This window comes from Onychostoma macrolepis, chromosome 19, assembly GCF_012432095.1.
Source record: "Onychostoma macrolepis isolate SWU-2019 chromosome 19, ASM1243209v1, whole genome shotgun sequence".
Taxonomy (NCBI): Eukaryota; Metazoa; Chordata; class Actinopteri; order Cypriniformes; family Cyprinidae; genus Onychostoma; species Onychostoma macrolepis.
Window position 1 is genome coordinate 883,588 of NC_081173.1, and position 13,336 is coordinate 896,923.

Sequence of the window (13,336 nt, forward strand, 5' to 3'; positions counted from 1 at the left end):
TGAGTTATTGTATTCTATAATTAACATAATATCAGTATAATTGTTCAAATTAGTATAATTGTGACCCAATAAATAAATAGAAAGCCTTAGGCTAAGTTGTAGGCTTAGGGTGTAGTTCAATTTAACCATTTAAGATAAATATTACTTTCATTTACTATTATAGTTCACTCTGAAGAGAATCAGAACTACAAACAGGCTGATACAACTGAAACACTGTCCAGAGATATGTTACCTGCAAGAAGAATCTGTTAACAAATTACCTCTATTTTGAAGAATTTAGGTTACTAAGACACAGAAGAGTACTCAGTACAATACAGTGAGTCGGGTGTAAAAAGAAACTAAGCAGCACAGTGCACTTTCATACTATAAATACTAGCATTGCAACAGCAGGCATGTTTGACCTGATTTCTCACACGCCCTCTTCTATGTTTTATACATACTATGGCAAAAAATAAATAAATAAATATACACATATATATATATACATGACTGAATCTAGGAATTATTTCAGCTTAACCTGTTAAACATGTTCAGAGGTGCTTTTTCCATTTCTTTCTCACAAGACACTTTGAATTAATGTGTCAACATTGACAGATACAAAATTATATGTACTGTCCAATTTCTGTTATTTAGACATATATAGAAATAAGCTTTTATTAAAAATTGGTTAACATATTAAAAATAAAACAATTGCAATTTGAGCTAGGAGACAAACCATAGGCTGCTCGCACAGTCAACTGAGAAGCATTCAAGCTAATAGAGCTATTCATCAAATTATTCTAATTACCAGTAAGTGCAATCAAAAGTATAAACCTCAACGAAAATGCAGAATAGAAATAGGTAGGAAACACAGTATTCCTTCCTAGCAGCAAACAAGATAAAACAACAGATCTACGAACAAGTATGAGGAAACATTTTCTAACAAGTCCGCATTTTTATATCTGAACTCTCCTGCACGTTCCCATTACAGATTTCTTAAAACAAACATTAAAAATGAGGCGGCAGGTTAAGTATAATGAATATAATACAATGCTTCTCTCTAGTTATTTTTCTAGCTGACTATCGGGTTTATGTACAATGAATGTCTTTCCTGAGGTAAATGTGACTTTACTTGACATTTTGTGTTTTACTGACATCTTTCTGTGGCTGAAAAATCACATTTATAGTTTGCATTTTGTGATAAAAGTGACAGAATTTTAAACCTGATACTTTATTTCTGTAACAAGCACAAAACTTACTGCGATTATTGGATGGCAGGCACGCTACAAATGAATGGAATTAAAGACGTGAAATATTTCCAAGCATTTACTGTCCTTTCAAGGAAGATGTCAAATGGTACAGTTTATTTTAATGATCCCATCATATGTAATATTTTACTGCATAATTACAAACTGTACAGAAATATTTTTTATAAGGTCAATTATTGTCGGCAGTACGGTATAGTCTACACCAGGGATCCTCAAATCTGGCCCACGAGATCCACTTTCCTGCAGAGTTTAGCTCTAACCCTAATCAAACACACCTGAGCATGCTAATCAGTGTCTTCAGGATCATTAGAAAATCACACGTAGGTGAGTTTGATCAGGGTTGAGCTAAACTCTGCAGCAGATTGGCCCTCCAGGGAAAGATTTGAGGAACCCTGGTCTACACGAGTCGTGATTGATATCGCTTATCCTGCCCGAAAAGACCATAAACATTATGTAAGATTTAGTGTCAGACATAGCACTACGCCGAGATGGTGCAACGGGTATAAATTCTACGCATGACTTAAAGTGCATTTTACATCCAGCCTAGTCTTACAACCGTGTGTACGTCCAGCTGGTGCAACCTGATGCATTGTCTGTGGAAACTATGTCCACAGCTGATAGAGACCAGATCTCTCAGAACCTTCTCACAAACTTCACATCTGTCCCTCTCACCACTGCTGAGTCAAATGAGAAATTTATTTTGTTAGCACCACCCCACCTTTGCACCCTTATTTAAACCCAGAATGTACTTTGTATTTTTTTTTTCATGCATACGTTAGCATACATACACAGCTGAACACATAGCCTTTCAAAGTAACTCCATTAGCATGTGTGAACAGAGGTGCTCAACACATGCACACTAGAAAGATTCATCCTTGTCTAGTGCTCTAGTGCACTTTTTCATTGCAATTGTATTTGTATTTATTTAAATAATAGTTATAATGTATACTTTGGGCTTTATGAATGAAAAGATAAATCACAACAAAATCCATTATCAATCAGGTCTGTGCACATGGGATGTTTTCCCTAGTGAATAACTTTTTATGGTTACATTCTTATAGGCTATTTACATGTTCATACAGTGAAATTCTGCATGTGATTTACTGACAATGCACACATTAAAGAAGACAGAAGCAGCCAGATCATTTCCATAATGACCAGTGCAATCTACCAAGAGCAGCGCAAATTACCGCATGCGTTAATGTCCCCCTGTAGTGAATTTTGTTAATGTTGTTTATTTGTCTATGTGCTGTTTTTAATTTGCTTTTAGACAAACATGTGCCAATCCATTAATCAACACCATTGCTGAGTATTTTCTCCTTAAAACTGTAGTTTCCCAATGGCAGTCCCAGAAATGTGGTTTGAAACAGCCCTCGGTTTTCTACATCACAAAATTCAATAACCAATCATGTCAAGGGATATATTTCTATCATTAGCATATCCCTTTCTCCATTTATACAAACAACATAGAGATCATAGCATAGAGATTGCATGCAAAATATACCAATAGGATTACCAGCAAAAAAACTAAAATAAAATAGCGCAAAAAAAAACAACAACAAAAAAACAAAAACAAAAAAAACCCCATGAAGCCATGGTTTAACGTGAATTTAGAACCACTAACTTAAATAATAACGCGCAGCAACAGTGTAAAAGTAGCCCGGAGTCAGACCCACCTCTCCTGCATCGGTGACTGCTCTTCACACTAATTGCTCGCAGTTGCGAATTAAGAATCACAAGCTTGGCTGCATTCGAGTCTTCGAGGCATGTTGAGGACACAGCATCGTCAAGTAAGTAACTTCAACGACAAAACATAGTTTTATCATTCATTATCTGTGGATCAGGAGGCCCTGGCTGGTGTGACTAAGGAGGTGGAGGTGGAGGTGGGGCTAATTTGCATATGTTCTGCATGTAGTAAGGGCAAGGGTGTAGAGTTACATTCAAGCTATTTTAAGGCATGAGAAAATTATTTTCACAAGAAAAACATTTAAATATGTTATTTTGATGATCAAAGATGAGTTTTAAGGGTACAATTTTTGACTACAGGGGACTTTAACCCCTTTGCTGTCACCGAAGATCCCTAAGATTTGGAATTCTGCTTTTGTTTCTCCTCTCTTCAAAGGGGAACCTTTGCAGCTGAACAATTATAGACCAATATCTAAACTATGTGTTTTATCCAAGCTTTTGGAGAAATTATTAAATGAGCAATTAAAATCTTTTCTGGAAATAAATAATATTCTTTCTCCTTTTCAATCTGGATTCAGAAAGCAGCATAGTACTGTTAATGCTGCTATGAAAGTGTTTAATGACATTATTGATGCCTTAGATTGCAAAAAAGTTTGTTCAGCTCTTTTCTTGACTTATCAAAGGCTTTTGACACAGTTGATCATGTCATAATCTTAAATAGTCAATCTTTCTGAAAATGCTATTAAATGGTTTGCCAACTATTTATCAGGAAGAACACAGTGTGTGTTTTTAAAAGATTGTACTTCATCTATTTTGTCACTTTCAAAGGTGTTCCTCAGGGGTCTGTTCTGGGACCTATTTTATTTTCCTTGTGTATAAGTAATTTATGCGATAACATTCCAAATGCTAAGTACCATCTGTATGCAGACGACACTGCTATACTGCTGTGGTCCATCAGCCTCACAAGCACTCCACTATTTACAGTCAGCATTTGATATTGTTCAGTTCCGTTTGTGTCAACTTAAACTGGTCTTAAACACAGAAAACTAGTTTAATGATTTTTTAAATTCTAAAGTACCAAGTAATCTCCTGACATTATATCCTTCCAGGGAACAAAAATAGAATATGTTATAAGTTATAAGTACCTGGGCATCCTATTTGATAGTCAGTTAACTTTTAAGCTACATATTGATAAATTAATCTCAAAACTTAAGCTCAAATGTGCAGTTTTATTACAGAAATAGATCTTTATTTTCTTTTAAAGCAAGGAAATATTTGGTATCTGCTACCTTCTTACCACTCTTGGATTATGGTGATCTGTTGTATATGAATGCCCCAGGATATTATCTAAAAAAAACTTGATCCTCTTTTTCATAGCGCTTTACATTTTATTACTGGTTGTAGTTATTAAACACATCATTGTACTTTATATGAGAAGACCGAGTTACCATTGTTGTATATGTGACACCTTAAAGTATGTACACAATTTGGGTATTGTGATGTTGGAAGAAAATGTTTATTTTCAGTATACTGTTTTGCAATTTATATACATTTTATTTCGATTATTGGGAAGCTAAAAAAAAAAAATGTGTCAAGTGAAAATCATTGTCTATTGTTTAGTGAAATCAGGACTCTTATTTTGAAAATGAGCTGAGGACTCGTACAGAGGAGCAGTGTTGTGCTTGCGCCGGCGCTCTCACAATTGCTGGGGATTACGTGCGACACAGGCACGCTTGCTCCTGTCTCCTCAATTTTTCCAGTTTTTTACAGGTATGACTTTTCCAGAAACAAAACAATATGCGCACAAGTCATATAATTAATATGTGTATGTTCATGTTGTAGATATGTAGAGTATAAATGTTCTGGTTGATACAGATATTGAAAATGCGAGATTGTCCGCCATTTTGTGGACGCGAAATGTGAAATGGACACATGTGCTCGTGAAATGCATTTAATTTGATTCATACAGGCTCCAGTTACCAGGTTATGATGTTCATATTTGGTTTATTCATATGATATTTGTGTTTGTTTAATTCTAGTTCCTATGTGTATAAATATTAATGCACTTCTCCAGTTAAATGTTTCAAACAGACATTCCAGTGCAAACGAATATAAAATAATTCTATTTTTTGCCAATGCAGAGAGGAAAAATTGAGGTTCATGTAACATGATGTCAGTCTTGATTAGGAAATCAGCAACTAGAATGTTAAAAGTGTATGGTTTACATGTCTCTGGTTCTGTGCCTTAAATGCTCAGTCATGTGTGATGATACTATATGCATAAAAGATCTCTTGGGGCTTGTTTGGTTAGATTCAAAGGAGTATGGGAAGAGTGCAAATGTATCAGTTTATGTGGAATAAAATGTAAAAGAGAAATGTACATTATTTTGACAACAGAGAGAAAAGAATGACATTTGTGCAGTAATAAGTAAAAAGAAATACTTTATTGATAAAGCTTCATTTGATTACAATGTGAGGAAAAAAAGACATTGAATAAACAATTGCTGGGGATTACGTGCGACACAGACACGCTTGCTCCTGTCTCCTCAATTCTTATTGTTTTTTACAGGACTTTCTGATCTGTCAACACGGCCTTCTGTGCGGGGTCTGTTACGGATTTGTGGGGGCTCGTCCGGGATCGACTCCAGATGCCCACGGAAGTCGATCCATAAAACCTGATCCTGAGGACCAACAGAGTGTGGACACTGATGCAGTGATCCAACAGAAGAGGACGTCAGTGTGAAGAGGGGTACAGAGACCTGGTAACTGCACGAGTGGCTCGAGGGGCAGTGGGAAAGAGGTTAACATAGCTGATCGAGTACGCAAGGGCCTGGTGTGGGACATCAGGAAGAGGCTATTCAACCTGTCCACTGTTGAACTGTTCCAAGTCGCCAAAAGCATCGGTACAATACCAGAAAGGGACTTCTCCAAACTTGACGCTGAAGATCAAGAGGGCTGTCTTGAATACATCAATGCCTTCATGTACAGCACTCACCTGTTAGAATCAGAGGACAGAGGTATGACTGAACTTTTGGTTTTACAAGGGACTGTGGAGGCTGTTGTACAAGAGCATGGTGAGAATGAGAGTAATGTTGATGCTGATGTATGCCCTGCACCTACTTCATATACACACACCTCTACAGGTCACATGATCACTACAGACACTTTGCACGTAGAATCGCAAAAAAACCCTGCATCTTACCTAGGGGAGGTTAGAGGGTTAGATACAAATCCCAGCACCAATCCTACTGTCAGACATTCAGACTTTGAAGAGCTGAGCAGGAAACTCCTTCAGTATCTTACACCGCATACACAGCACCCCACTCCTAGCCCACCTGTGATACACAACAGTGACACGCCTGTGAATAGTAATAATGTTGAACGTACTTCACAGGGGATCACTGAACAAGTAGTCTCGTTGCGAGACATCTCCTGCCTGCAACGTCATGAGTTTAAGATACAAGGGGGACAAATCGGTGACTATGCATCCGACATCACATACGCCAGTGTGTGCAGACAGATTGATGATGGAGTCAAAGAGAATTTCAGTGAAGCCGAACTAATCAGGGGAATATTACGTGCAATCAAACCAGGTAACTTCAAAGAAATGGTTATGAATAAGGAGGATATGACAGTGGAAGAGCTTAAGAGGTTCCTTCAGTCACACCTAGGGGACAAAAGTAGCACAGAGTTATTTCAAGAACTAATGTGTGCAAAACAGATAGAGACCGAAACCCCCCAACAGTTCCTGTATAGAGTAATAGGCCTTAACTCTTCCGAGTCGCCGATCACGCCGGCTTGATCAAGACACATGACCAGTTTAAGACGTTGAAACATAAAAACAAAGTCACATTGAGCGCTGCCGTCCACTTCTATCGAAAGTGCTGGCTTGAAACTCTATACTACTTTTTGTTTTGTGTTGATAGACCAAGTAAAAACGGAGATATGATCATTTAAACTTTATATAAAAAAAATGTAAAATATTGACGCGTTCGTAAAAGAACGCAAGATCGGATGCGACAGGCGTTGCATTTATTCTAATAACCGTCGGTTTTTGTCATAAAACAAAACGGAGAAAATGTGTGAATCTGCTGACTCTGCTGGAGAAGGAGATTCACTGAGCAAAGGAGCCAACTGAGCAAAGAAGCGAAATTGAAAGGCGCCGGGAGATTGATGGAGTAGACGGAGACACACATATTAGAGAGAGAGATATTATTGCTAGTTTTTGGAAGAGTTTGAGTAGATTTTGAGAATAGTTTAGGAGTAGTTTAGATAGTTTAGGTAGTTTTTGTGGAAGAAAATGAACATTGTTGACAGAAACTGTTTTGAGGAGTGGCACAAAAAAAAACAACACACTTTTTGTTATATTTGTTGTAAATAGTTGTATGTATAGTTTGACTTTGTGTTCATTTGACCTTTTGTATGGTATATTTGCACTTTTAGGAACCCTCTTACTCAAGGAGTGAAAGCCCTGTAATGTAGCTGTCTGTGTAATTGTACATGAAGTTTTTGTAGAGTTTATAAGCAAAAAGAAAAGAAAAACGCCTATTGCCACACCTGATTTTTGCTGTATATAGTTAGATTTTATCTCAATTTTACCTTTTTTATGTTGTATTTGCACTATTTGGGAACCCTAATATTCTGGGAATGCAAGGCCTTAAATATAGCTCTCTGTATAATTTTGTGCATGCTAAAAAAAAAACCCGCATTTTTTTTAAATCATATTTTTTTTGTATATAGCTTGATTATATCTGAATTGTACCTGTATATGTTGACACTTACAACTTGTGTTTACATTTTAAACGTTTTAAAATGCTTCATTGAGCATGTTTGTGTTTTTTGTAGTAAAAAAACTATAATTTTTCTATTCGAGTTTTGTATTTTTTGTGTGATTTTGGGTCCAGTATCTTGATACAGTACATCAAAGTGAAAAACGAATTGTCTGTTCATATAGGTGATGTTGTGCTGAAAATAATAATACCAAACATTGGTATGGTATAAATTTGTTTATGTCGCAAAATAAAAAAATTAAAAAGCCCAGCTACAATCCAAGATGTGTTCCTTCATACTGTATATCAGGGCCTAGGACACAGGTACAAAGATGTCAGGAGTGAGCTCAAACCTCTGCTGGCTGACCACAGTATCACAGATGAGGCAATAGTGAGAAATGTGATAAAAATCACTAATGATGAAAACGAGCGAGCGTGAAGGTTGGGCCCGATGACTTGTCCCAAGCAAAGCACCGCAAGTTGTGCCCAACTCGAAAGTGAACCTGACAGAGGGGTAAAAGAAGCATCTGTTCAGAAAAGTAAAAATGATCCAATAATGCAACTTACTGCTTGCATTGACGCACTTACCAGTCTGGTAGACTCCATGCGACAGTCAACACTGAGGCCACAACCTGAACACACCTGTCAATGTTTTGTAAGAGGTCACCCCCCACAGCAAGGGGCAAAACTCCGGGGTTGCCCCAGGTGTGTCGAAGCTGGACAACAGAGCTGCACTCATTGTTTCCTCTGTGGCGAAGAGGGGCACCGGGCTCGAGGATATCTCCGGAAGCAAAAACTGCAGGGAAACGGGAATTGGCCACTGCCAAGGGACGACCAGTGACCGAGTCTCCTATGTCCCAAAGCCCTGAGGACTTCAGGGATCGAACTTGACTCTGTAAAATGTAAACCCACAAGAGCATCTCCCTGCTGTAAAAACCAAACCCTCCATGACAAAGGAATATATCAGGGTGTTGGCAGTCCATCGCCGCCTGGAACTAAGAAAGAAACTATTGTTAAATTTATAGGAAAGAAAGTGCTGGACCAGTGTAATCTCAATGGCCTTGCTGTCACCGCTCTGCTTGATACTGGAGCTCAAGTAAGCATAATTGACCGAACCTGGAAAGACAAATACTTACCCGCTGTAGAAGTAAGACCTCTTGCAGAGTTCATGGGAACGTCAGAGAAGTTGGAAGTGTATGCAGTCAATGGAGATCGAATTCCTTTTGATGGGTGGTCTGTCAACTTACAAGGAAATGACAACCCGGACCTCTCAATTAATGTTCCTTTCCTGGTTAGCCACATCTCGATTGAGAGGCCATTGCTCGGCTTTAACGTTGTGGAAGAGCTAATTCAGGGCCAACCAGAGCGTTTAGTTCCTACCTTAGTTTCATTGCTCTCCAGTGCAATAGCAGTATCAAGTGAGCAAGCCCAGACCCTGGTTAGTTTTGTACAGACTCCCAAGCACAGTGGACAGTGGGGGCGGTTGAGAATAAGCCGAGACAGCGTTTTAATACCAGCAGGTCAGGTAGCATGGGTAAAGTGCAGAGTACCATCCAAAATGGACCAGTCTGGCGCAGTAGCCCTGTTTGAGCCAGATGAGGACAATGTGCAGTTGGAGCAGCTGGATATGGGTGAAGGACTGTTGGAAGTCCAGAGCTCAGGAAGCCCATACGTTGCGGTCCCTATCGGCAACCACTCGTCATGCGACATTACCCTGTCTCGTAACACAATCCTAGGGTACATTCATCCCATTGAAACGGTCTTGGAAGTGGAAAGGCAAAGGGAAACAAAGGACATTGGGAAGGTTCATGATGCATCGGTGGCTGCGGTGGATGAAAGCTCGACATTGTGGCACCCACCTGTTTATCTCAGCCATCTAAGTGAGGATCAACAAGCAGTAGTTAAGCAAATGCTGCATGAGGAGTCTGCATCTTTTGCCCGGGATGGGAATGATGTTGGCTGCATCCCGAGTCTCCAAATGTCCATCAACCTCAAAGATGACATACCAGTACAACGTGCCTATTCCTCGATACCCAAACCGTTGTTCAAAGTAGTCAAGGACTATATCCAAGACCTTCTGGCTAAAGGGTGGATTGTAAAATCTAAGTCCCCTTACTCTACCCCAGTAATCTGTGTTTGAAAAAAAGATGGCTCACTGTGCTTGTGTGTTGACTATCGCCTCCTCAATAGGAAGACTGTACCAGACAGGCACCCCTTGCCTAGGCTTCAGGACCTGATTGATACGCTGGGAGGGTATGCTTGGTTTAGCATCCTTGACCAGGGAAAAGCTTACCACCAGGGCTTCATAGCAGAAGGCTCGAGACACATGACTGCCTTCATCACTCCGTGGGGGCTCTATGAGTGGGTGAGGATTCCATTTGGCCTGTCTAACACACCTGCGGCATTCCAGCGCAGCATGGAGGAGATGCTGAATGAACTCAGGGATGAGTGCTGTGTCCCATACCTTGATGATGTGCTGTGTTATGCCCGGTCGTTTGAGGAACATGTAGGAGTAATCCGAAAAGTTCTTCAGACTCTTAGACGCCATGGAGTAAAACTTAGGCCTTAGAAGTGTGAACTCTTCCGCCGGGAAGTTCGGTACGTGGATCGCCTGGTGTCAGCCAAGGGAGTGAGAATAGACCCTCGCGATCTTGAAGCAGTGATAGCACTCAAGATTAACAGACCCCAGACAGTGGGAGAGGTGCGGAGACTCCTTGGATTCCTCGCATATTATCGCCCATTTATACAAGATTTTTCACGTGTGGCCAAACCAATCTACGAACTACTCCAAACTCAGCCAGGGGCAACAATGCATCAGTACAGTCAAAGGAAGAGAAAGGGTCCCCAGATGCCTTCTCGAACACCAGTGGAATGGACCAGTGAACACCAGGAAACACTCGACCGGCTAATTGACCTCCTGGTAAATCGTCCTGTCTTGGCTTACCCAGACTTCAACCTCCCATTCGTGCCACACACTGATGCATCAGAAAGGGGCCTTGGGGCTATCCTTTATCAGCACCAGGATGGAGGGTTGCGGGTCATCGCATACGGATCCAGGACCCTTTCTCCAGCTGAAAAAAACTACCGACTGGATAGTGGGAAGCTGGAGTTTCTTGCATTAAAGTGGGCGAGAAGAGACTACTCGTTTTACGCCCCTCACTTTACCATTTACACTGACAACAATCCCTTAACCTACGTTATGAGCACTGCAAAGCTGAACGCAGTAGGTCATCGTTGGGTGGGAGAACTGTCAGATTTTTGCTTTGAAATTAAACATCAGCCAGGAGACTCATGCCTCCAGGAAGAAAGATGTGGCTTGGATTGCGGCACTCAATATAGCTCACGGAGACATGGACCTATCATCCTCTGCCCCCTTGTTGTCACCTATAAGCAAGGTTGAACTTGCCAAAGCTCAAAGGGATGATCCAGTTATTTCTAGCATAATGGAGATGAAAGAGACCAATGAGGTGCCGGATGAAGACAGGAGGAGAAAGATGATGGGGCCAGCCAGGAAACTCTTACGGGAGTGGAGCAAACTGTCTTTGGAAGAGGGATGTCTGTATAGGCAAGTGGCTGGACGGAAGCAGCTTGTTCTGCCAACCAAGTATAGACAACTTGCCTTGGAGCACCTGCATGATAGGATGGGATATGTAGGCCAAGAAAGAGTAATCCACTTAATGCGGGAGAGGTTCTACTGGCCCCATATGAAGAGAGAAGTAGAGGAGTACATTACCAAAAGGTCTCCATGCATCAAAGCAAAAAAACCAGTCACTCATGTCCGAGCACCCATGGGAAGTATAACTTCCAGCTCACCAATGGAACTTGTCTGCATTGACTATCTTCACCTGGAGCAAAGTCAGGGAGGATATGAGTATATATTAGTGGTCATAGATCACTTCACACGATTTGCTCAAGCTTTCCCTACAAGAAACAAGTCCGGACGGACAGCGGCTGAGCGGTTGTTTAATGACTACATTCCTCGCTTTGGCTACCCAGGGAAGCTACATCACGATCAGGGCAGAGAGTTCGAAAATGAACTTTTTCGGAATCTTCGACAGTTTGCTGGGATGCGTCATTCTAGAACATCCCCATATCACCCTCAGGGGAACCCAGCCGAGAGATTTAACTGAACTCTCCTGCAAATGCTCCGAACAATGGCAGAGAAGGAAAAAGCAAAGTGGAAAGATCACCTGCCTCAGATTATACATGCCTACAATTGCACTCGCCATGAGTCAACTGGGTATTCCCCATTCTACCTGCTGTATGGACGGCATCCTCGCCTTCCTATTGACTGGTTGGTTGAAGAAGATGAGGGACAAACGCCCAGAGGATTTGCTGAACAGTGGGCTAGAAGAATGACTGAGGCATACCACATAGCAAGTAAAAACAGCAAGCAGGCGAGTGCACGAGGCAAAGCCCAGTACGACCTTAAAGTCAAAGGTGTAGTGCTGAGACCCGGAGACAGGGTATTAGTCAGAAATCTCAATGAGCGCGGAGGTCCAGGAAAACTTAGACAATACTGGGAGAGAACCATTTATGTGGTCGAAGAACAAGTGGCTGACAACCCGGTGTATAAGGTGTGCCCTGAGAATGGAGGTAAGAAGGGAACACGCACTTTACACCGAAACCTGCTCTTGCTAGTAAATTACTTACCTGTTGAAACTCCGTCAGATCCTGGGAAATCTGCAAAACAGAAGCAAAAGAGAAAAAAAACAGAGAGACACAAAGCAAGGAGACTACATACCATGGAGAAGAAGAGACCGATTCAAATTCAGATGACTCTGGAGAGTAATGGCTGATGATTCCTTTAGGTTGGGCAGAATCTGAATGAAGGAATACTTACCTGCCAAGGCCAGAACCAAGTCAGGGAAATCCTCTGATGGAAGTGGCGCCGCCAGTTTCTGCAAGAGGAGAGCAAAATCAAATACAAGTGTCACAGGAGAGAGATACCCAAAGCAGTAGTCACTCAATGGATGAACCTGTTCACTGCGCTGTATCCTCACAAAGGAGTGAAGAAGATGGTGGAATCGAAAGTCTTTGGATGAATGATGCAAGGGACTATCCAGAGGAAGAAGATCCGGTTATAACAAGGCGATCCGCACAAGAGCGAAAACCAAAGCGCATGTTCACATATGAGACACTGGGTAAACCCTCAATACAACCTCAGACCACACTCAACAGTGTAGTAGCTTATACACTACCATATTTACCAGTGTGGGCAACACCTTATCCTGTGCCACATTCCTTTCAGATTACACCTTACACTGACGTAAACACATTTACAAATTTCACATCTACAATGCCATGATGTTATGAAAAAAAGGGAGTATTGAATGGTGGGAGTTTTTGTAACTGGAGCCTATTTCATTTTGTCGGGGAGGATGTGACACCCTAAAGTATGTGCACAATTTGGGTATTGTGATGTTGGAAGAAAACGTTTATTTTCAGTATACCGTTTTGCATTTTATATATATTTTATTTTGAATATTGGCAAGCTAAAAAAAATAAAAATAATGTGTCAAGTGAAAATCATTGTCTATTGTTTAGTGAAATCAGGACTCTTATTTTGAAAATGAGCTGAGGACTAGTACAGAGGAGCAGTGTTGTGCTTGCGCCGGCGCTCTCACAATTGCTG